Genomic DNA, 14,172 nt, shown 5'->3' with positions numbered 1-14,172 from the left:
TTTTAACACCACACCAAAAAGCAAGTTCAGAAGGCTCAAGTTTTGTCTAATCTTGATTATCGTCGTGGGGTCCAGTGCTGCAAGGAAAGACCTAGTTAAGCTGCAGCTGACCCAGAACAGAGCGGCATGTCTTGCTATTCATTGTAATCAGAGGGCTGATATGGTTAAGAGTTGAGGAGAGACTGACTGCATCACTTCTTTTACTAAGAAACTTGACCTTGAAAATTCCAAATTGTTTGCATAGTCAATTTACACACAGCTCTGACACACACACTTACCCCACCAGACATGCCACCAAGGGTCTTTTCACAGTCCCCAAATCCAGAACAAATTCAAGAAAGCATACAGTATTATATAGAGCCATTATTGCATGGAACTCCGTTCCATCTTATATTACTCAAATAAACAGCAAACCTGGTTTAAAAAAACAGATAAAGCAACACCTCATGGCACAACGCCTCTCCTCTATTTGGCCTAGATAGTTTGTGTGTATGCATTAATATGTAGGCTATGTGTGCCTTTACATTTTTTTATGTAGGTTTGTCCTTGACCTGTTGTGGTGGTTGTGGTGGTGGTTGTGGTGATGATGATGATGATGATAGCAGTGGTGGTGGTGTTGATAATGATGGTGTCGGTAGTGGTTGTGGGGATGATGATGATGATGTGTCGGTGGTAGTTGTGGTTGTGGTGATGATGATGATGATGATGATGATGATGATGATGATGATGACGATAGTAGTGGGGGTGGGGATGGGGATGGTGTCGGTGGTGGTTGTGGTGATGATGGTGTTGGTGGTGGTTGTGGTGATGATGATGATAGTAGTGGTGATGATGATGGTGTCGGTGGTAGTTGTGGTGATGATGATGGTGGTGGTTGTGGTGATGATGATGATGATGGTAGTGATGGTGGTGATGATGATGACAAGCTTTTAGAATTTGATTGTCCACCCAGCACTATGGAGAAACTAGGCTATAGTGCTTTCTCCCTTGACTCATGGGCAAGTCCATTGCTAGCCTGCCTACATAACATTAGACTTCAATTAGACATTCCATATTTAGGTGTCTGGGGCTCCCATTACTGCTTCTCAAGACCAGGCAGTGGAGCAGAGAAAGATTGGAGTCACCAACTGGTACTTTGCCAGTGGTCCACTTAATCCACAGTTTTCTCAGGTTCACCAATGTTACTTAATTTAGAAGTCCCGGAAACGCAGAGTTAGCTGCGCGATTGACTGACAGGGAGGCTGGGTACATCGGAATACCCAGGAACAAATCTTGCCGGGATATTACAAAAGCGAAAGAAAACACTACGCTAGGATTTGATAGGGACCTTTAGTCAAAGGTAAATATGTTACTTTGTTGGTTAGTTTGTTTTCAACCGAATGTAATGTTTTTGACGAGATGGGAACGGGAGGGAGTGGTGCAGGGAGGTGGGGGCCAGGGCAGTACGTTTGTAGCTGGCTCAGCCTCATTGAAACGCGTGCGGTTATTCTATTCGCTGTGTTGGCAGGAGAAAAGAAGACACCGATAACCACAAAGGTCTGAACAATCGCCCTTTTCATATTCTTTGTGTGCGGTCTGTGTGTCTTGTGTTTGTGTTTTTTTTATGGCTAGTTACATCATTGCGTATTCGCGTCGTTTCAGTGTTTTCCGGAAAACGGGTGAGGCGTCAAATAGGCTACCGTTACTGTTAGACTATAATAATTTCTAACTTTATTTCATAAATGTATGTCGATGTCATTGCAATTGGTGTATGTGATAACGGTAGCCTATACAATGTAGCATGCCAATGACGCAGGATGAAACTGGAAAGATGACATGTCAACATAGTTGTATTATTATTATGGTGTAATGTGTGGCGCCGAGTCCATAATCGCTTTTAATATGCCTATGTTATGTGATGCTAATGTCAAACCTCTCATACCTACTTTCTATGTGATGTGAGGACACATAAACACAACATACTATACTTCTCACACAGAATCAGTGCACCTGTGTCACACCAACCTTGAATGAACCTTTTCAGGAACACTATGAATGTTGACACAGTTTAATGCTGTCCAAAACAGTATGAGCTTCACAAAGATTGATGTCTAGAAATATTATTTCACTGATTGACAATTTTTCAATTCTCACATGTAAGCCTTTCTGATTATGTTCATATTCTCAAATGTACTATTCATAAGCCTTATAACTATAAGAGTTTCCAGATCTCCAGGTAGAAGGCCGATCATCATGTCTAAGAAATAGATGGTCCTTAGCCCAGAGACCTTTGGGGCCTATCAAGCACCAACCATAGAACCTTCAGACTTAGAATAGATGACAGTATATCACCAACACTCACTTGAAGCTGGGGCCCAATATAGCTCTGAGATCAGATACGCAGGGCATAGAGTTTATGAGACCCCATGGGGATCTGGAAGTAAAATGCCATTCTCATTTCAGTAGAATAATAACACATCCCCAATGTCTGCTTTCACAGCTGTTGGGTCTAAATCCCTCCCCATTGGTCAGACAATTTTTAGGTGCTTTGTTTGCTATGAAAACAATATTCCTTACGGTGCCTCCAGTATATAATGATCTAAATCTCTAAACCTCAGGGTTGCGGGTTCAAATCCTGTGCTGGCTCTCCCTCAATCACTGTATACAAGTAACTTATTGTAACACTGTATAGCTGGAGTCCAACAGCGAAAGAGCTATAAATTTCATTCCCCATGCAATTTCGATCGCCATGGATTCTTTGGCCAACTCAGTGGTGAAGAGATGCTAATCAAGTCATACTGTGCCAGATTCTAGCTGTTGCTTTCACTCAATTTTTAATTTGAATGTTTTCAAAATTCAACAACAGGGAAAACTATGAATAGAACTTGGGGAAATAGTGTCAGACTGTACTCTGTTCAATTGTCAGCGTCGTGTGTATAGGTGGCAGGGAAGTCAGGCGCAGGAGAATCAAACTGAGTGTAATGGAGTTATTTAATAATAATAATAATGAGCGAAACATACTCCAAACATTAAATGTAACAAATAACAAAATGGGTACGAGGACCCGTCGCGCACCAATACAAAAGATATACAACACTGACATACAAACAATCACTGACAAAGACATGAGGGGAAACAGAGGGTTAAATACACAACAGGTAATGAATGGGATTGAAACCAGGTGTGTATGAAGACAAGACAAAACCAATGGAAAATTAAAAATGGATCAATGATGGCTAGAAGACCGGTGACGTCGACCGCCGAGCACCGCCCGAACAAGGAGAGGCATCGGCTTCGGCAGAAGTCGTGACAGTACCCCCCGCCCCCCTGACGCCGGCCTCGGGGACGACCCGGAGGGCGAGGTGCAGGGCGATCCGGATGGAGACGGTGGAATTCTCGCAGCATGGAAGGATCTAATACGTCCTCCACCGGAACCCAGCATCTCTCCTCCGGACCGTACCCCTCCCAGTCCACGAGGTACTGAAGGCCCCTCGCCCGACGTCTCGAATCCAAGATGGATCGAACGGAGTACGCCGGGAGGAACATCCCGCACTTCAGCCTCCTGGAGCGGGCCAGCCACCACCGGCCTGAGGAGAGACACATGGAACGAGGGGTTAATACGGTAATTAGTGGGTAGCTGTAACCTATAACCCCACAAACCGCGGACCCAGCTTCCGGGAGGGCAGGCGGAGGGGCAGGTTTCAGGTCGAGAGCCAGACCCTGTCCCCTGGTGTGAACACCGGGGCCTCACTGCGGTGACGGTGGACGTTGGCGGCCTCCCAGGTTTCCTCCGCGCGCCGGAACCAATTGTCCACCGCAGGAGCCTCGGTCTGACTCTGATGCCAAGGAGCCAGAACCGGCTGATACCCTAATACACATTGAAAGGGAGAAAGGTTAGTGGAGGAGTGGCGTAGCGAATTCTGGGCCATCTCTGCCCAGGGCACGAACTTCGCCGACTCCTCCGGCCGGTCCTGGCAACAAGACCGCAGAAACCTACCCACATTCTGGTTAACTCTCTCCACCTGCCCATTACTCTCGGGGTGAAAACCTGAGGTAAGGCTGACCGAGACCCCCAGACGTTCCATGAACGCCTTCCAGACCCATGATGTAAACCCCGATCAGACACTATATCCTCAGGCAGCCCATAGTGCCGGAAAACGTGTGTAAACAGGGCCTCCACAGTTTGTAAGGCCGTAGGGAGACCGGGCAAAGGGAGGAGATGACAGGACTTAGAAAAACGATCCACAACGACCAGGATCGTGGTGTTACCCTGTGAAGGTGGAAGATCAGTTAAAAAAATCCACCGACAGGTGCGACCACGGCCGTTGTGGAATGGGTAAGGGTTGTAACTTACCTCTGGGCAGGTGTCTAGGAGCCTTGCACTGGGCGCACACTGAGCAGGAGGAAACATAAATCTTCACGCCCTTAGCTAAAGTGGGCCACCAGTACCTCCCATCAAGGCCCAATAGATCAATCGGTCGCGGACAGCAGACGGAATGTACAGATGCCCAGCTGGACACTGAGGAGGAGAGGGCTCTGCACGTGACGCCCGCTCAATGTCCGCGTCCAGCTCCCACACTACCGGCGCCACCAAACAAGAAGCTGGGAGTATGGGAGTGGGATCCATGGGCCGCTCCTCTGTGTCATACAGCCGGGACAATGCGTCTGCCTTAATGTTCTGGGAGCCTGGTCTGTAAGAGAGGGTAAACACAAAATAAGTGAAAAACATGGCCCACCTTGCCTGACGAGGATTCAGTCTCCTCGCCTCCCGGATGTACTCCAGATTGCGATGGTCAGTCCAGATGAGAAAAGGGTGTTTAGCCCCCTCAAGCCAATGTCTCCACGCCTTCAAGGCTTTTACGACAGCTAACAGCTCCCAGTCCCCCACATCATAGTTTCGCTCCGCTGGGCTGAGCTTCTTCGAAAAGAAAGCACAGGGGCGGAGCTTCAGTGGCGTACCCGAAGAGCACTGCTCCTATCCCAGCTTCGGATGCGTCCACCTCCACTATGAATGGCAAAGAGGGATCCGGATGAGCCAACACAGGAACCGAGGTAAACAGAGCCTTCAGGTGCCTAAAAGCCCTGTTCGCCTCAGCCGACCACTGCAAGCACACCGGCCCCCCCTTTAGCAGTGAGGTAATGGGAGCAGCAACCTGACCAAAACCCCGGATAAACCTCCGGTAGTAGTTGGCAAACCCTAAAAAACGCTGCACCTCCTTTACCGTGGTGGGAGTCGGCCAATTACGCACGGCTGCAATGCGGTCGCTCTCCATCTCCACTCCTGACGTGGAAATCCGATGCCCTAGGAAGGAGACGGATTGTTGGAAGAACAAGCATTTCTCAGCCTTGACATATAGATCATGCTCCAACAGGCGACCAAGGACTTTGCGCACCAGGGACACATACTCCGCTACACGCGCCGAGCATATCAGGATATCATCGATATACGCCACTACACCCTCCCCGTGCAGGTCTCTGAAAATCTAATCTACAAATGATTGGAAAACTGATGGATCATTTATCAACCCATATGGCATGACGAGGTACTCATAATGACCTGAGGTGGTGCTAAATGCCGTCTTCCACTCATCTCCCTTCCGAATACGCACCAGATTGTACGCACTCCTGAGATCCAGTTTAGTAAAGAAGCGCGCCCCGTGCATTGACTCAATCGCTGTAGTGATAAGAGGTAGCGGGTAACTATATCTCACCGTGATTTTATTGAGACCTCGATAGTCAATGCACGGGAGCAAACCGCCATCCTTCTTCTTCACAAAAAAGAAACTCGAGGAGACGTGGTGAAATGGAGGGTTGAATATACCCCTGACGCAGGGATTCGGAGACATATGTCTCCATAGCCACCGTCTCCGCTTGCGACAGGGGATACACGTGACTCCTGGGAAATGCAGCGTCTACCAGGAGATCTATCGCACAATCCCCCCGTCGATGGGGTGGTAATTGAGTCGCCTTCTTTTTACAGAAGGCGAGAGCCAAATCGGCATATTCTGGGGGAATGCGCACGGTGGAGACCTGGTCTGGACTTTTCACCGTAGTAGCACCAACGGAAACCCCTACCTAAACACCTACCTGAGCACTCTCGTGACCACCCCGTAAGAGCCCTCTGTGGCCAAGAAACAGTGGGCTTATGACAAGCTAACCAGGGTAGGCCTAGCACCACAGAATACGCAGGAGAATCAATAAGGAAAAGACTAATCTTCTCCTTGTGACCCTCCTGCGTTATCATACACAAAGGTGCGGTGACCTCCCTGATAAACCCTGACCCTAATGGTCGACTATCTAAAGCATGAACGGGGAAAGGCATATCCACAGGAACAATGGGGATCCCTAAACTATGAGCTAAACTTGTATTAATGAAATTCCCAGCCGCACCTGAATCTACTAGCTTCTTATACTGGGAATGCGGGGAAAATTCTGGAAAAGTGACAGAGACAAACATAAGTGCAACAGAGGGCTCTGGATGAGAATGGTGCCTACTCACCTGGGGTGATGCCAGAGTACCCTGCCTGCTGCCTCTATTCCCAGAGGAACCAACCCGGCACCGACCAGCAGTGTGACCTCTGCGACCACATATGGTGCTCGAGCGGGAACCCCCTCCGGTCTCCCTGCGCACCATCCCTCCCAACTCCATGGGTACGGGAGAGAGGGTGCGGGAGGATGGAGCAACCAGACCCCGATCTAGACGTCCACGAGTAGCCAGCATGTTGTCCAGCCTGATGGACATGTCCACCAGCTGGTCGAAGGTGAGGGTGGTGTCTCTACAGGCCAGCTCCCGACGGACGTCCTCGCGTAGACTACAGCGGTAATGGTCGATCAGGGCCCTGTCACTCCATCCAGCGCCGGCAGCCAGGGTCCTAAACTCCAGAGCAAACTCCTGTGCGCTCCTCGTCTCCTGCCTCAGATGGTAGAGGCGCTCACCCGCCGTTCTGCCTTCGGGTGGGTGGTCAAATACTGTCCTGAAATGGCGGGTGAACTCCTCAAAATGGTCCAACGCCGCATCCTCTTCTCCACACACAGCGCTGGCCCACTCCAGGGCTTTCCCAGTGAGGCACTAGACGAGGGCGTAACTCTTCTCACGGTCCGATGGAGCTGGATGGACCGTGGCCAGATACAAGCTTAGTTTAAGGAGAAAACCCTGGCAGCCGGCAGTATCAGTACCTTAGGCAGGGATAAATGGATCCTGCTGAGTTCAGGAGGGGAAAAAGCGTTCAAGGTAGACCCCGGTTGTGCTGGTGGAGGCGCTCCCTGTCTCTCCCAGCGGTCCATATTCTGGACAACACGATCCATGGCGGTGCTCAGATTGTCAATCATCTCCGTTTGTTCCATGACGCGTTCCTCCACGGCCGAGGTACCTTCTCCTGCTGACTTCATTTTTTTTGTCTGAGATTCTGTCAGCATCGTGTGTATAGATGGCAGGGAAGTCAGGCGCAGGAGAATCAAACTGAGTGTAATGGAGTTATTTAATAATAATGAGCGAAACATACTCCAAACATTAAATGTAACAAAATGGGTACGAGGACCCGTCGCGCACCAATACAAAAGATATACAACACTGGATACAAAGACATGAGGGTAAACAGAGGGTTAAATACACAACAGGTAATGAATGGGATTGAAACCAGGTGTGTATGAAGACAAGACAAAACCAATGGAAAATGAAAAATGGATCAATGATGGCTAGAAGACCGGTGACGTCGACCGCCGAGCACCGCCCGAACAAGGAGAGGCTTCGACTTCGGCAGAAGTCGTGACATCAATAGCACGTTGCAAGGCTTGTCAAATGTTTCTATTTAAAACAAAGCACATCTTGATATTTTGGAATTTGGAATAGGATTTTAATTTGATCACCATGTTGTTGCAAGAAGTGCAAACTTGTAGTGTATTTAAGCTTAAAAAAATATAAAACTTAATTTGTCCTAACAATAAATGTGTCAACCCCTAAACATATATCCATAATTCACATAATAATTCACATTTCCTGTTGCTGAAGGATTATTTTCCTGATGTGAGAAACTGGTCAAATTAAGATCCTACATCTGTACACTCTTTGATCAGATATTCAGTGTTATGTATGCCAGTGAGCACTGGTCTAAGATCAGCTTTCCCTACATTTGACCTTATCTCAACCATTGGAACACAAGCACAAAAACGGACTCAAGATCAGTACTTAGAACACCTCCCTCTTACAGTCATTACCCTACACAGTCCATATTTATACACAGTTGAAGTCGGAAGTTTACATACACCTTAGCTAAATACATTTAAACTCAGGTTTTCACAATTCCTGACATTTAATCCTGGTAAAAATTCCCTGTCTTAGGTCAGTTAAGATCACCACTTTATTTTAAGAATGCGAAATGTCAGAATAGCAGTAGAGAGAATGATTTATTTCAGCTTTTATTTCTTTCATCACATTCCCAGTGGGTCAGAAGTTTACATACACTCAATTAGTATTTGGTAGCATTGCCTTCAAATTGTTTAACTTGGGTCAAACATTTTGGGTACCCTTCCACAAGCTTCCCACAATAAGTTGGGTGAATTTTGGCCCATTCCTACTGACAGAGCTGGTGTAACTGAGTCAGGTTTGTAGGCCTCCTTGCTCGCACACGCTTTTTCAGTTCTGCACACAAATTGTTTATAGGATTGAGGTCAGAGCATTGTGATGGCCACTCCAATACATTGACTTTGTTGTCCTTAAGCCATTCTGCCACAACTTTGGAAGAATGCTTTGGGTCATTGTCCATTTGGAAGATCCATTTGCGACCAAGCTTTAACTTCCTGACTGATGTCTTGAGATGTTGCTTCAATATATCCACATAATTTTCCATCCTCATGATGCCAGCTATTTTGTGAAGTGCACCAGTCCCTCCTGCAGCAAAGCACCCCCACAACATGATGCTGCCACCCCGTGCTTCACAGTTGGGATGGTGTTCTTTGGCTTGCAAGCCTCCGCCTTTTTCCTCCAAACATAACGATGGTCATTATGGCCAAACAGTTCAGACCAGAGGACATTTCTCCAAAAAGTACGATCTTTGTCCCCATGTGCAGTTGCAAACCATAGTCTGACTTTTTTATGGCGGTTTTGGAGCAGTGGCTTCTTCCTTGCTGAGCGGCCTTTCAGGTTATGTCGATATAGGACTCATTTTACTGTGGATATAGATACCTTTGTACCCGTTTCCTCCAGCATCTTCACGAGGTCCTTTGCTGTTGTTGTGGGATTGATTTGCACTTTTCTCACAAAAGTACGTCCATCTCTAGGAGACAGAACGTGTCTCCTTCCTGAGCGATATGACGCCTGCGTGGTCCCATGGTGTTTATACTTGCGTACTATTGTTTGTACAGATGAACGTGGTACCTTCAGGCATTTGGAAATTGCTCCCAAGGATGAACCAGACTTATGGAGGTCTCCAATTTTTTTCCGAGGTCTGATTTCTTTTGATTTTCCCATGATGTCAAGCAAAGAGGCACTGAGTTTGAAGGTAGGCCTTGAAATACATCCACAGGTACACCTCCAATTGACTCAAATGATGTCAATTAGCCTATCAGAAGCTTATAAAGCCATGACATCATTCTCTGGAATTTTCCAAGCTGTTTAAAGGCACAGTCAACTTAGTGTATGTAAACGTCTGACCCACTGGAATTGTGATACATTGAATGATAAGTGAAATAATCTGTCTGTAAACAATTGTTGGAAAAATTACTTGTCATGCACAAGGTAGATGTCCTAACCGACTTGCCAAAACTATAGTTTGTTAACTAGAAATTTGTGGAGTGATTGAAAAACGAGTTTTAATGACTCCAACCTAAGTGTATGTAAACTTCCGACTTCAACTGTATATTTTAAGGAGTCACTTTGATGAAGTTACATTGCCATAACACATTTGTTTTTAACAATATATGAGATAAATATATCTTGTTATATATATACAGTGGGGAGAACAAGTATTTGATACACTGCCGATTTTGCAGGTTTTCCTACTTACAAAGCATGTAGAGGTCTGTAATTTTTATCATAGGTACACTTCAACTGTGAGAGACGGAATCTAAAACAAAAATCCCGAAAATCACATTGTATGATTTTTAAGTAATTCATTTGCATTTTATTGCATGACATAAGTATTTGATCACCTACCAACCAGTAAGAATTCCGTCTCTCACAGACCTGTTAGTTTTTCTTTAAGAAGCCCTCCTGTTCTCCACTCATTACCTGTATTAACTGCACCTGTTTGAACTCGTTACCTGTATAAAAGACACCTGTCCACACACTCAATCAAACAGACTCCAACCTCTCCACAATGGCCAAGACCAGAGAGCTGTGTAAGGACATCAGGGATAAAATTGTAGACCTGCACAAGGCTGGGATGGGCTACAGGACAATAGGCAAGCAGCTTGGTGAGAAGGCAACAACTGTTGGCGCAATTATTAGAAAATAGAAGAAAATAGAAGAAGTTCAAGATGATGGTCAATCACCCTCGGTCTGGGGCTCCATGCAAGATCTCACCTCGTGGGGCATCAATGATCATGAGGAAGGTGAGGGATCAGCCCAGAACTACACGGCAGGACCTGGTCAATGACCTGAAGAGAGCTGGGACCACAGTCTCAAAGAAAACCATTAGTAACACACTACGCCGTCATGGATTAAAATCCTGCAGCGCACACAAGGTCCCCCTGCTCAAGCAGGCGCATGTCCAGGCCCGTCTGAAGTTTGCCAATGACCATCTGGATGATCCAGAGGAGGAATGGGAGAAGGTCATGTGGTCTGATGATTCAAAAATAGAGCTTTTTGGTCTAAACTCCACTCGCCGTGTTTGGAGGAAGAAGAAGGATGAGTACAACCCCAAGAACACCATCCCAACCGTGAAGCATGGAGGTGGAAACATCATTCTTTGGGGATGCTTTTCTGCAAAGGGGACAGGACGACTGCACCGTATTGAGGGGAGGATGGATGGGGCCATGTATTGCGAGATCTTAGCCAACAACCTCCTTCCCTCAGTAAGAGCATTGATGATGGGTCGTGGCTGGGTCTTCCAGCATGACAACGACCCGAAACACACAGCCAGGGCAACTAAGGAGTGGCTCCGTAAGAAGTATCTCAAGGTCCTGGAGTGGCCTAGCCAGTCTCCAGACCTGAACCCAATAGAAAATCTTTGGAGGGAGCTGAAAGTCCGTATTGCCCAGCGACAGCCCCGAAACCTGAAGGATCTGGAGAAGGTCTGTATGGAGGAGTGGGCCAAAATCCCTGCTGCAGTGTGTGCAAACCTGGTCAAGAACTACAGGAAATGTATGATCTCTGTAATTGCAAACAAAGGATTCTGTACCAAATATTAAGTTCTGCTTTTCTGATGTATCAAATACTTATGTCATGCAATAAAATGCAAATTAATTACTTAAAAATCATACAATGTGATTTTCTGGATTTTTGTTTTAGATTCCGTCTCTCACAGTTGAAGTGTACCTATGATAAAAATTACAGACCTCTACATGCTTTGTAAGTAGGAAAATCGGCAAAATCGGCAGTGTATCAAATACTTGTTCTCCCCACTGTATATCTTTCAACTTACACTGTCTTCCAAGGGTGTCTGAATATCTCTCAAACATCCAGTTTGAAAACCTCAAACCAAATCTTAAACAGACTCTTTAGGGCTCTGTACTGTCTGGCAGCTCACATAAATATACAGTGAAGCCCATGTTAGACATTTGGCACTGCTGAGAGAATTCTCTAGTGTAATTAATAGATTACGCCCAGGCTGCACCTCCCGTCCACCACCAATGAGTTAGTGAATTCACAGGACTGCCGGTTTGAGTCCTGCTGCAGGCTACAGCTCACTGATGAATGCTAGCTGCTAGGTCCTACTGTAGCAGATGTCCTAATATTTCTATATTTCTTAATTCCTTTCTTTTACTTTTACATTTGTGTGTATCGTTGTGTATTGTTAGATATTACTGTACTGTTGGAGCTAGGAACGCAAGCATTTTGCTACACCCGCAAGAACATCTGCTCAACACGTATGCGACCAATACGATTTGATTTGATTTTAGCTAGGAGGAAGGCCGAGGCATTGGTCTGAAACACTGTTCTGCTTCTTATTTAAGTACAGGTGAGGGATGTTAATATGTTGAAGTGCAGGTGATGTCGGGAGACACAGCACAGCTCCTTCTTTGCTCATCTGGACTGAACTTGACTTTCCTGTGACAAGTGTAGAAGTGTGAGTGTTTGTGTGTCTGTCATTCTGTTGTGTGTGCATTGACCATTTTTGCACTAACTCTTTTGACTCATCACATACACTGCTGCTACTGTTTATTATCTATCCTGTTGCCTAGTCAGTCACTTTATCCTATATGTACATACATTATATAAACAAAAGTGTGTGAACACCCCATAATTAGTGGATTCGGCTATTTCAGCCACACCTGTGTATAAAATCGAGCACACAGCCATGCAATCTCCATAGACAAACATTGACAGTAGAATGGCCTTACTGAAGAGCTCAGTGACTTTTAACGTGGCACCGTCATATGATGCCACCTTTCCAACCAGTAAGTTTGTCAAATATCTGCCCTGCTAGAGCTGCCCCGGTCAACTTAAGTGCTGTTATTGTGAAGTGGAAACGTCTAGGAGCAACAACGCTCAGCCATGAAGTGGTAGGCCACACAAGCTCACAGAAAGGGACTGCCAAGTGCTGAAGCGCATAAAAATCATCTGTCCTCGGTTGCAACACAAGCCTAAGTTCACCATGCGTAATGCCAAGCGTCGGCTGGAATGGTGTAAAGCTCGCCGACTATGGAGCAGTGGAAACCCATTCTCTGGAGGGATGAATCACGCGTCACCATCTGGCAGTCCGACGGACAAATCGGGGTTTGGCGGAATCCAGGAGAACGCTACTTGCCCCAATCCATAGTGCCAACTGTAAAGTTTGGTGGAGTAGGAATAATGGCCTGGGGCTGTTTTTCATGTTTCGGGCTAGGCCCCTTAGTTCCAGGGAAGGAAAGCTTTACGCTACAGCATAGAATGACATTCTAGACGATTCTGTGCTTCCAACTTTGTGACAACAGTTTGGGGAAGGCCCATTCCTGTTTCAGCATGACAATGTCCCAGTGCACAAAGCGAGGTCCATACAGAAATGGTTTGTCGAGATCGGTGTGGAAGAACTTGACTGGCCTGCAAAGAGCACTGACCTCAACCCCACCAAGCCTAAGCCTAATCGCCATCAATGCCATCAATGCCTGACCTCACTAATGCTCTTGTGGCTGAATGGAGCATATCACTGCAGGAATGTTCCAAAATATAGTGGAAAGCCTTCCCAGAAGAGTGGAGGCTGTTATAGCAGCAAAGGGGGGACCAACTCCATATTAATGCCCATGACCTTGGAATGAGACAATCAGGTGTCCACATACTTTTGGTCATGTGGTGTATCTACCTCAATTACCTCGTACCCCTGCACATAAACACTGTACTGGTACCTCGTGTATATAGCCAAGTTCTCATCAACTCAGTACTGGTACGTCGTGTTTATAGCCAAGTTATCATCAACTCAGTACTGGTACCTCGTGTTTATAGCCAAGTTATCATCAACTCAGTACTGGTACCTCGTGTATATAGCCAAGTTATCATCAACTCAGTACTGGTACCTCGTGTATATAGCCATGTTATCGTTACTCATTGTGTAGTTATTCTTTGTGTTATTATTTTTCTATTATTTTAGTTAGGAAGGGCCCGTAAGTAAGCATTTCACTGTTAGTCTACACCTCTTGTTTACGAAGCATGTGATAAATAACATTTGGATTTGAAGTGTGTGTATTTGCAATTGTCTTTGTTCATGTGATCGTGCATGTGTCCTTCCATTCGTGTTCGTGTGTGTGTGTGTGTTAGAAGGGCTAATAATCCAGTCTGTGTGACAGTGACATCACTGGTGCAGATCCCTGCATGGGGATGGCTTCCTAACGCAGTCAGGCGAATGGCCTGGCCAGTGAGGTCAATCTCCACTGATAACAACCAGATCAGGTGACCAGATTGATAATGTCTCTCCTCGACAAAGAGAGGGAAGAACTTCTATGAGTCCCAAATGGCACCCTATCCCCTGACCCCTGTATAGTGCACTACTTTTGACCATAGAGTTCTGATCAAAAATAGTGCACTATACACATCTAGCATAGACCCCACTATGGTAGGCTACA

General features: G+C 46.2%; 1 protein-coding gene across 3 annotated transcripts in view; it reads left to right on the top strand.

Moving 5' to 3' along the window:
- The first annotated feature begins 1,134 nt into the window (after positions 1 to 1,134).
- LOC139555168 (adenylyl cyclase-associated protein 2-like) overlaps positions 1,135 to 14,172 on the top strand; it is a 55,314-nt gene continuing 42,276 nt past the window's right edge. Inside the window, exons 1-2 of one of the 3 annotated variants that reach the window (XM_071368741.1) lie at positions 1,135 to 1,339; positions 1,508 to 1,536. The gene's annotated coding sequence lies outside the window, so the exon portion shown is untranslated. Of the gene's footprint in view, positions 1,340 to 1,406; positions 1,537 to 14,172 lie in introns of those variants that run through there. The other 2 variants (XM_071368740.1, XM_071368739.1) reach the window with 2 other exon arrangements.

The sequence above is a fragment of the Salvelinus alpinus genome, chromosome 26, assembly GCF_045679555.1.
Source record: "Salvelinus alpinus chromosome 26, SLU_Salpinus.1, whole genome shotgun sequence".
NCBI lineage: Eukaryota > Metazoa > Chordata > Actinopteri > Salmoniformes > Salmonidae > Salvelinus > Salvelinus alpinus.
Note: the sequence above shows the minus strand (reverse complement) of the source record. Positions and strands in the feature narration are given on the sequence as shown.